We start from the raw sequence: 10906 nt of genomic DNA, 5'->3' as shown, positions 1-10906 counted from the left end.
GAGTTGTACCAGTAGCATAATAGTCCCCGAGGTGAATTTTCTTATAGGTTCTATTCTTCATATAAGAAAAGCCTAAAGTAATTTTTCAAATCTTTAGCAATGCTCTGGATCCCTGTATTGTGGATTAACCACTGAGAGTCCCAGTGGGCAGAGCTCATACATATGTTCAGTTGTTTCAAGCAATGCCACAAGCACACAGCTGTTAAAAGAATAATCTTATGCAGGTAGTAACTCCTTACCATCCCCTCACACCTGTTACTTAGCTTACAAAATCTCCTTTCTGCTGATGGGAATAAAGAGCATTTGTTTTTCCCCCTTTTCAGTAGGTTTCTGGGTAGGAGTTAGTTGTGCAGAAACAAAAATTACACAATTTCCTGGCCTGATTTTGGTGTAGGAGGCAGTACCCGCCCCACGCTCTCCCTGGGCAGCTGCAGCACAGAGTGGCTCAGAAAAACGCAGCTGGGAGGAGGGAGAGAGGAGGGAGGGAGGGAGGTGTAAAGGCTCCCTCGGCATCCTCAGGCACTATAGCTGCACAGAGACATAAACCTGCCTTGAAGCATGCCTTGGTAGATGTTTACCCTCAGCTGTTGCTACCACTGGACCTCAGAAATGAGGGATATTCATTTAGGAAACAGACCTCTCTGGGTAACCACCAATCCTTCCTTAACCTGTTCTACAATGCACAGAAGTGCGTGAACCACAGCTCCCAAATGCCGAGTGCTTTTTGCATGAACCCTGGGATGTGGGAACATTGCTCCCTCAGCTTTGGCAACCCAAATGCAACCTTACTGATGATCTGGATAACCTCTCCCTTGTGACTGCATCACAAGCTTTCCTTGGTTTTGTTTTTTTTCCCTTGGATGTAGAAGGCAGTGAGAAGATGAGATAAAGACAAATTGCAGTGCTGTGAGACACAGTGGTTCCTCAGCAGATTCACAGAAACTCTCCCAGGAGTGCAAAAGCTGTTCTCAGATCTCTGGTTTATGTTGGTGTTTGAGCACTTAGCGTATGTGATACTGCAAGAGTCACTGAATCCTAATCAAAGCAACTTTCAGAAAGAGAGAAGCTGCTTGACAATGCATCTGGACACCAGGGGTTCAGGCATTTTAAACTCTGGCATTCGGCAGCTGTTTCCTGGAGGGACTCCTCTAGGGGATCTGGTATTTCAGAGAACTCCTTTCAAAGCAAGAGTCAGTTGTTAAACCAGGCACGGGGGAGTCTGAATATTTATTCAACCTTAGCTCTGCCCCTTTGAGTGTGACACAGCAGTTCCCTAGTGTGAACATCCACCTGCTGTCAAATTACCTGCTGCAGCTTGGACAGGGAGTTGTGTTCACAGAAGTCCTAGGAAGAAGTTTTCCCTATGCTGAAAACACTGCATTCTGCCTCCTGGAAGCACAGAAACAGGCAAGAATGTATTCAGGCACTCTAGTTTCTTCCAAATACATGTACATCCCACCACTGCTGGTAAAGGAATTGGGTTGCCTCACTGGGTATAAACACAGGTTCTTTGGGTTTTTTGGAGAGAGGCTATGAACTCTCTGGCCTGGAGATGAGGCAACTCCCTGAGACAAAACGTACATGTCCCCCTCCCACTGTCCCACCATCACAGGGACTTTCAGCATCTGGAAGAAAATATGCCTGAGCACCTCTACCAGAAACACATTTCTGAGGGTGCCCCTGAGGAGAAACCCCCCTGATTTGGGTCAATGCTGCTTTCTGCATTTTGCAAACAACTGTTGTAAGAATGTGACTTATTTGTGTGTACCACCTGAAACAAGTCAAGTGCCCTCCAAAACATCAGAGAAACCTTTGCCATCCTGGATTATCTGTGCAACCGACCCCCAACAGATCCTGCTCTAACAACAGCATCCTGTCTTCCTCCTTTTTCTCAGGTAGTGTCAGGTCTAACAGTTAGTAGATATGGGAGTTCTTCTGTCTCAACAATATGATAATCATTCTCTCTCTGCCCTACTTCTAGGCTTTCTGGCATTCAGAAAGGTCAATAGTTCAATTCCTAAAGGAGCTGAATACATATTTCTTTTGTATCTGAAGAACTGAATAAAACAGAAGGTGTTTTTTTGGTTTTGTTTTTTTTTTGAGACTGTATATTGGGGACAATCTAAAACTTTCTTCTTATTCTAGTTCCCCTGGCATAGCTGCAAAGAAGTTCTACCAGCAAAAAGCATCTTTTGCCAACTGATGTATAGTATCTGTTTTGTCCATGGTTAACACACTTTTTAAACAACAGTCCTTTGTGAAAAAGAGGATGTAGCATCACTGTGCTGGAGGGGAGAGGTGTCAAACTGCCCAAGGAGTTGGTGCAAGAAGGAGGAGCAGTGGGGAGTTCAAGAGGGCTCAAGCATGGGCTTGAGAGCCCCTGTGAACATACCCACAGCTGTGCCTTAGAGAGGATGCTGAGTGAAACTTCCTCAAGGACCTTTGGAGACTCTGGCTGAGGCTGAATGGCATTAGCGCTGGTATGACATGTGTGCCATGGAACTAACTATCCTGCCTGGAAACTGCTACAAGCTGGAGGGAATTCATTTAATATGCCTTGATTTCTGTTCATCTGATTATGAGTTTCCTCAAGAGCAGGTTGTTCAGTGCCTGTTCCAATACAAATCTGTCCCCAGTAAGGTTCATGGTATCTTCACACACCATACCGAGTGTAGCCACAACAGAGAGATGGTCAAAACATCACATATGTTTGTTCAGACTGAGCAGGAAGGTGGAAAAATGCAGGTCACTCCACCCTAGTGGCGGGATGACTTGCTCTGCTTCCCTAGCATAGGTAAGAAGGAGAGAGGTTAGTGCCTACTGTTCTCACTCCAGTCTCAGCAGGCTTAACACCAACATGGTGATGACCCTAAATGTCAGGCAGTTTCATGAAGATGCAGATCATGTGCTGTTGTTTTAGCAGATTTCCCAGGCACTGGTCTCTGGATAAGAACTCAGTTCCAGGGGTTAGCTCAAGAGAAGGCAGACTTTGCAAAGAAACTGAACTTAGAAACTATGTATTAAAAATGAACTGTGCATTGCAGCAGGTGAATTTAAATGAATGCATTATAAATAATAAATAGAATAAATAGCGTGTGATTTAAATCCTATAAATATAACAGAAGGGAATACTTGTGTACTGAACATTTTGAAATCTTGAAAATGTTAAAATACCACAGATGGGTAGCCAAACATTGCAGAGACTTCTGATGCAGCTCAATTTTTTTACTTTGCTTTTACAAGTGCTAGTCTGGACTGTAGGCAGTTTGAGGGCAAAAAGCAAAAGCAAAAAAAAGTCTGCATTACTTCCATAGCTTCTTACTGAAGACCAAATTCTCTGGTTCCTCTTTCCTCTTTGATCCAGCTTAAACTGAAGGTTTTAACATAATACTCATAATCCTTCAAAGAAATCTAAGACTCTGAAAGAAATGCAAACATTTATTGCCTTTGCTACTTTCCTACTTCCCTTTTTTGTATATGCAGCTTGGGATTAAAAGCAGCTGCTCTTGGTTTTTGTTTGCACAACACCCAAATCAGCAGATTTGGTCCATCTCTGGGTTTTCTATATTCTGCTGAAAAGCCTCATTTTCTAGGCAACCATCAAGCTTGCATTCCTGCAGGAGCCCAGACTGAATTTGCCTGCCTGAAGGCAGCAGCAGGTGCTTTGTTCTCCTTTCCCTCATGCCACTTCTGAAATGACACAGCTGTCCTTACAAGAGATCTCTGCTTCCATTTGTATCATCTGCACCAGCCTGGAAAGCCATTTATATTCCCACCGCTTGTACAAACATCTATATGGTAGTGCTTACTGTATCCCATGGCAGGGGGACTGGAGCCAGATGATCTTTCTTGTCTCTTTCAACCCAAACCATTCTGATGAAATGATTCTGTGATTTTACTGCAGTCCTTAAGCAAAATCTCAGACACTCATATGAAAAGAACTGCCTTAAATGGGGGATCACTTTGCCCTTGAGGCTTTGTGAAATAAACTTCTGTTGTGTAGCATAGTAAAACAAGAAGCTCTGAAAGCATTTCCCCATTGGTGCTACATCATATTGTCCTTTCCTTGATTTCCACATAGTCTCCTGTTTCCTACAAACTTCAAATTAAGAAATTCTTTCTATCAAGAACATACAAGGAAACTGCTGCTTGACCACAGCTCTTGAATTTAGAGATATGTTGGTTTTCCTTTCCTTGAGCAGTCCTGACTGTTAATAGAGCATTGTGTGCCACTGAGTGCATGACCCCAAGACTGGCCCCGTGCAAATAATCAGAACTTCCCACAGAATAAAGTTCTGCTCATTCTGAGTGAAAAAGCAGGTCCTTCATTAACTTTACTGCCTTTTGCTCATGCTATTCTTATGAGAGTAGTCCCCAGATGGCACTGTTTGGCCATTTAATATGATTATTTCTTCTCTGCTTTTTATAAAGTTCATATGCAATATAGTCTTTGAAGAAATGCTACAGATTCTCTCCATACAGAAGGAAGGAACTGCTTCCTAGGAGCCATAGCTTGATGATGCGATTATTTATTTCTTCTTGCTTTTACAGTCTCCCCCTCAGAAATGGCTTCATTCTTTTTGAATGTCAGTGTTCCACAATTCTCTGCTCTCCAGGAGCCCCTTCTTCCTATGATAGATGTCCTCTCTTGCCTTAGAATGTTCTTCAAGTATTGCAAGCAGCCAGCAGCTGACAGCAAGGCCCTGCTGTACTTGGCTAGGTGGCATATCCTAAAGCATCATACTCATAACCTGCCATCCTTCTTTGCAGCTCCAAATTCCCATACTTATACTGTCAAGGGTGTTTATGTTTCTTTCCTTTTTTTAATGTCTTTTTTTATGGCTGCTTCCATTGTTAAGTCACACTTCAACTACTTATAGGAAAACCAAGGTGACTTTGATACATTTTTCTCCAGACAGAATTTCAAGCTGGTAAGGGACTTTTAAACTGTTAATAACTACTAAGATTGTAACTGCTATGGTTTGACAAAAAGCCAAAGAATAATTTTTCTTGTTGCATTCAGTGCTCAGGAAGGGGACCCAGAACCAGAAAAAAACAGGGTAGCACAATGGACAGAAATATCTGGGGAAGGATGCCATCCATAGTGGCAGTGAAACCTGTTCTTGGGTGGAAAGAATTAAGTTCTTCATCTAGTAAGGAAAATTATGAGCTTCAGAAGCAAAGAATGTGTCTATTCAGTAAAGTCATGTTAACACAACAAAATGAGGGAGACAGATTTATGGGTACTCCGCTGGGGATTCTGAGGAATGGCTGATTAATAGAAGTCAAGGATGGCAGGTGCTGACTGCATAGCCCATTTAGAGACAGGACTGATCTGTGCTGTCCTGTGGATGGTAACTTGTTTACATTTTTACTAGTGATTTTTGGCACAAGAATTAGAACTGGATCATTTAAGGAGATGAGAGCAATGATACAACAAGAGCTTCAGTAATCTAAAGTGATAAGATTATGGTCCTGAGAACCAGCAGCTAGAATCTTTGTGTTCAGCTGGAAATACATCAGAGGTCATGTAGGTGGAACAAAATGCATGACAGCATGCCAGTTACAAAATGATCAGAGAACTGGTGGGGCACAGTTGGGAGAAGATCTTCAGATATATCATGGCCACTGCCAGCAGAGAGGAAAGAGACTCTCAGGGTTACTTGGGACCGACTGAGGCCTTCTTCAAACATTGTGGGCAGCGCTGGCCACTTGCAACATTGAAATGAGGGCCAGTGTGAGAAACTATAACCTAGGTGGGTGCAGCACAGCCAAAAAGGACCAAAGTGTGGTGACAGTTTTCTCGACAAAGTTACCAGTGCAGGGAGATGAAAAACCTGCTGGGAGTGAGAGGAGAAGCTGGATGACATAAAATTCTGGCATGTGAACAAGGGATCCTCAATATGCTGAGGGTGGAAATTCACAGCTTCCTAGTAATTGTAACACATCCTCTTGGGCAACCTAAGAAGCCCAAATAACAACAATGTAGATTGTTTAAGGAGGCCAGCATATAAGATGATAGGAAAATGATGAGATGTGGCCCCTTCATCTATTTTCCTGTGCCATTTTCTTGAAAAAAAAGATTTTTCATAGTTCATTCTTCCTTGTAGAGTTTTTGGGACCAAGCTTAATCACTGTTACAAGCAAAATAATACAAAAAGACCCTCCAAAAACAAACCAGAAGGGGAAATAAAACAACAACAAAAAAATCTTGACCTGGTATTGTACCTATTACACGGTGTGGTTTTGGTGTTCTGCCTATGTTGATAATTAAACTCACAGTAGAGTCTGCTGCAGTTTAAAAGAGTGTGTAAGGAGGACTCCTACTTCAATAAAAGAGGATACGCAGATACCTGTCCTAATAATACAAGCATTCAAGGAATGGAAAACCTTTCTTACTAAGGGCTGAATAGAAATCTCATCTTCTTGACAGTTTTTGATTCTTGGTTATAGTAATTCTTGTGCTCATTGAAAGCTTTCAAAATTTATTAAAATGGACACAAAACTACTGGGTTTTTTTCTTTTTCTACTGTCAGGAGCCCTGGTTATCTTTGAACATCTTTCAAAAGCTCAGCTGGTTCCAGTGTTGCTGAGACCCAAGTCCCATTCTCCATCTACATTTTGAGAACATAGGCATTGAGAACAGCCTAAGTAAGGGAGAAATCCTGCTTAAGCTTTGTCTCATTTGATGGATATGCCAGAAGCTGTCTTGGAAATGAAAAAAAATAAAAAGCTCAGACAAGGAAACTTTTTCAGTTTACTAGTGCAGATAAGGTTAACAGCCTGCAATTAGATGTAAGGAGTTCTTGACTTATTTCCTCTAGAAATAGGATTTACAGGCTTATAATGTCTCTGTGTGGCACTGTCAGTCCATCTTAATACTTTATTCCTCTTATCAAGTACAAAGAAACATGCAGAGAGGCAACAATGTTGCATGACTTGAGGAGACAGGTGGCTGAGTAAGGTAGAGAGGACCTATGAAAGGCTGGAAGTGATATTGAGCCCCTCAAGATTTGGGCGTCTCAAGAGCTGAATCAAACTTCACAAATTTTGTTGTTGTTGTCAATCAGTAGATGTAGATCATAACTAGACAGTTATGATTAAGCAATTGCATTGTGAACACTATATGCTTGGCTAGTGTTTGTTTTAGAGAGAAGGGAAGGCAATCCCAAGATGAATGGCCTGTCTGGATGAGACTCCACCAGGAGTAAGGTCAGGACTGAGCAGTAACTGGGGGAGACGTAATCCCAGCAGTGGCCCACCAACTCAGTGACCACCTACTGCAAACAGACCCCGGAGTCAGACAGAGGGAAGAACTGCACCTGCAGACTAATTAGCATGGCAAATAGGGGGTTGAGTACTAATTAATGGCAGTCACGTAATCTGTAAGCAATGAATGCTGATGTTTGTTTGTTAAAATGTACAAATCATGTAAAGTTTTGATGACTGGGGAGCCAGTCTTTTGTGGGCTACCACCCTGCTCCCTCCTTTGCACAAACCAGAATAAGAGGTAGAAATACCTTGCCTGGGTATGTGAGTTGGTGCTACACAACACAGAAGGAGCCCACAGTTGGCACAAGAGAAACACTAAAGCAAAATTCTGCCTTATTAGACCTTAGAAATCCATGAGACATCATAATTGGCTCAGTTAGGTGGGGGAAGCAAGAGGTCCAGCCATATGAAGAAAGGAAACTCTGGAAAACCTAGATGGTTTAGTTTTTATGTCTGGCACTGTTTTCTTGGCCTGGCTGCAGTGGTCAGGTGTGAACACAGGTAATTGAAATGTGGTAATGCAGATAGTCTGTCCCAGGATCTTACTTCCCCTCGGTGACACTGCACCAGGCTTGGCCTCCTGTGAACATTCAGGCAGGTCAAGTTCCCCCTGATCCTCTATGCTCCTTCACAGGGCAGGCAATGGCTGACAGCTTCCCCCCCACAGAAAACACACCACTCTGCCATTGCAGAAGCAAGCTGGGAAAACCCCAAAATCAATGGTCTTGAAGACCTAGTTGATTTAGGGCATGGAGGAGAGAGGGCCCAGGTGTGATGACTCTGATCCATGCAGGAGCAGCTAGACTTTTTCCATAGGGGAGGAAATGGGTACATCTGCATGGCAGGCTGTTACTCTGTGACAAAACTATCAGAGCAAGACATTCTAGGTGCACAGCCCTGGAAGAGATTTATCCCGAAACTATAAACACTTGAAAAACTTTTTCAGAATTTGCTGATGCCAGGGCCTGATGAGGCTGATTAATTACCCTAGGTGACTAAAGACAGCTAAGTTGCTGTTTCTTCCCCCCTCACAAACACTTTTGCTTTGGATAATTTAGCAGGTGACAGTTTCTTGTTTTCCTGACCTCCCTGCAGCCACTAACACATCTTATTAAGGCCCCTTGCATAGTTTCAGCTTTTCCCTTGGCGATGACTTGGCTATCCAGTGTGAAATTTGACAAGTGCACACTTCAGCTAGCAAGCACACCAACAGCCTGCACCCTCAACGCCTGCCAGACTCCCTCACTCCCTGCTTCCTTAGCTCAGACAGTTGAAGAGCGTCGGAGCATTAAGATGAGCAGGCTTGTGATGCTGGCTTGGTACAGCACAGCAATTCCCTACAGTGAAAAGCAACACATAAAGATCTCTCCCGGAAACAATTGCACAAGGAAGTGTCAGAGAAGAAGATGGTTTCTGAAACAAGAAGTGCTTATGTTATGTTCTGGTATTTTTTAACACAGTGTAGTGTTTAGCTAGTAAAAAATACCTAGGCCTAAGGTAAATAAAGGCAGTATCATTGAACATCTAGCACCTGCAGGTAAATCACTTAAAAGTGATGGTTTTGGCTTAGGGAAGGGAAAGATGTGAGGCAAGAAGTCTATGGAGATAAAAAATGCTTTACTAGGATATTTTAGGAATGTTATTTTAGTAAAGTCATATGTCATGGAAGAATGCAGCTACATTTCCTACTTCATGGTTGTAATTTTTTATCACCATTGCTTGCAGGGACACAGGAAGAGAAGATTTCTGCAGCATGAGAAATTCTCAGTCGGATAAAGACCATGTGAATAAAGAAAGCCCTATAGCACTAGGCATATCAGGCAAGCAAGGAGGATTGGAGGGAGTTGAATTCATCACCTGCATGCTGAGTATAATGTATTAATGTCATGGAGAAGCAGTAGCTAAGCAGGAAAAGGGACAGTCTGGTTTCTTGCAGTTGCAGGGAGGAGGTGCTGGATTCCCTGGTAATCAAGATGCAAACATTTGGTTGTTTTGCACATTTTTCTGGATGGGATGCTTTGGCACCTGATAGGGAGTCAGCTTACACAACAGGCAGTTTCCTTGATAGGGACACTGACAATGTCTGTTTATTGTTTTCAGTCATCATTAAATCTGGAAAAACCTAGTATCACTGGGTTCCCTGTTCATTACCTCTCCAAAAAATAGCTAAGGCTGTCAGGAAGAGCAGGAGAGAGATAAGAAAGAAAGTGGGATTGAAGGAGGGTAAAAGATAAGTAAGATTAGTGGGTAAAATTGTAGGGACGAGAGATTATGGTTAGTTTTCATGTGTCATGAAAAGATGTTGCTTCAGCTGTGCCCTAATTTGGCTCCTTCTCTCAGTGCCTGCTCTGAAGGCTAGATGACTGGCATTACTCTAACTTGTGGAGTCTGCTGACATTTGGAGGAAGTTTCAGACACTAATACTACCAGAATCAGTCCATCTACTTAAGTGGTTTTGGAAGTTTTCCTTGAGGTTTTACTCTTTTTCATTCACGTTTTAACTAGTTCATTTAGACGGAATGAAAAACTTACCTTGGGTCAGCATCCCATGATCTGTTCTTATCAGCAGCACATATGGGGTTCACGGTCAGTGACCCCAGTTTATGGCTGCAGCTCTGAAAGAACCTGCCTGGATGAGTGCACAAACACAGCTCTAAAGCCAGGGCTTTCTCAAGTAGGAATGACTAGGTACATCTCTGTACAACCCTGTGTAAAGAAAGAGGGATGCAGATATTGCTACTAAACCGTGCAAGCTTTGAGTGCAAGGCTCTGGGGGAAACTAACAAGCAGCTTCTTTCTCCAATTAATTCTTGCTCTGCAGCTTTGCTTTCCCTTCAAAAGCAAGTAATCTCATACTGCGGCAAGTAACAAGTCTGCAGTCTACAGAAACAAACCAGGCTTTGGCTCCCTACAGCTCACAGCTCAGGGGTTATCAGGGGTTATCGTCTTCAGTGATCCCTGGTTGCCTCAATCTCAAATCCCATAAGCTCTGCAAGCAGGGTTTCCAAAATAGCTAAATCTGAAGGCAGACTTCTGTGCATGTGTGCATGTGTGCACACGTGCGTGTGTGCACAAAGATAGACAATCAATTATTTGATGTGGATAAAGTTATTGAATTATTTCTTAACATGTTTTTTTTTTTTCCTATGTGAAGAAATTTCTGATTAGTCTCAGATTTCAGAAGCTGGGTTTACAATGCAGTGCTTTTGCTTTGTCTTTTGCCTCAGCAACTACAAATCTCTGGAGGCTTTGCAGTGCACCAGAATGGAGGAGGGAGAGTCACACTTCAGCAGACAGACTTTTATAACCTTTCCTGATGTTTTACTGTGTCTTAAATACAGCAGAGACCTGACATACATTCAAATTGCCATGTACTGAAGAATGGAGAAATAATAGGAGAGAAAAAATTACTATGTGTCCTTCTGAATTTCTAACTGCATCACAGTGTTTCAGAGTGTCAGATCACCTTGGAAAGTCTCATTTTTTATTACAGTTTCACTCAATTTTGAATTAATTCTTCGTCACACCCCTTGCATGTAAAAATGATTGCTTTTGCTTATACATACCAATTTTGCCACTGTCCATATTCTTGCTCCACTTGTGTATTCCCCAATACAATATTAAATGTATTAGG

This window comes from Molothrus aeneus, chromosome Z (assembly GCF_037042795.1).
Source record: "Molothrus aeneus isolate 106 chromosome Z, BPBGC_Maene_1.0, whole genome shotgun sequence".
NCBI classification, from domain to species: Eukaryota; Metazoa; Chordata; class Aves; order Passeriformes; family Icteridae; genus Molothrus; species Molothrus aeneus.
Note: the sequence above shows the minus strand (reverse complement) of the source record.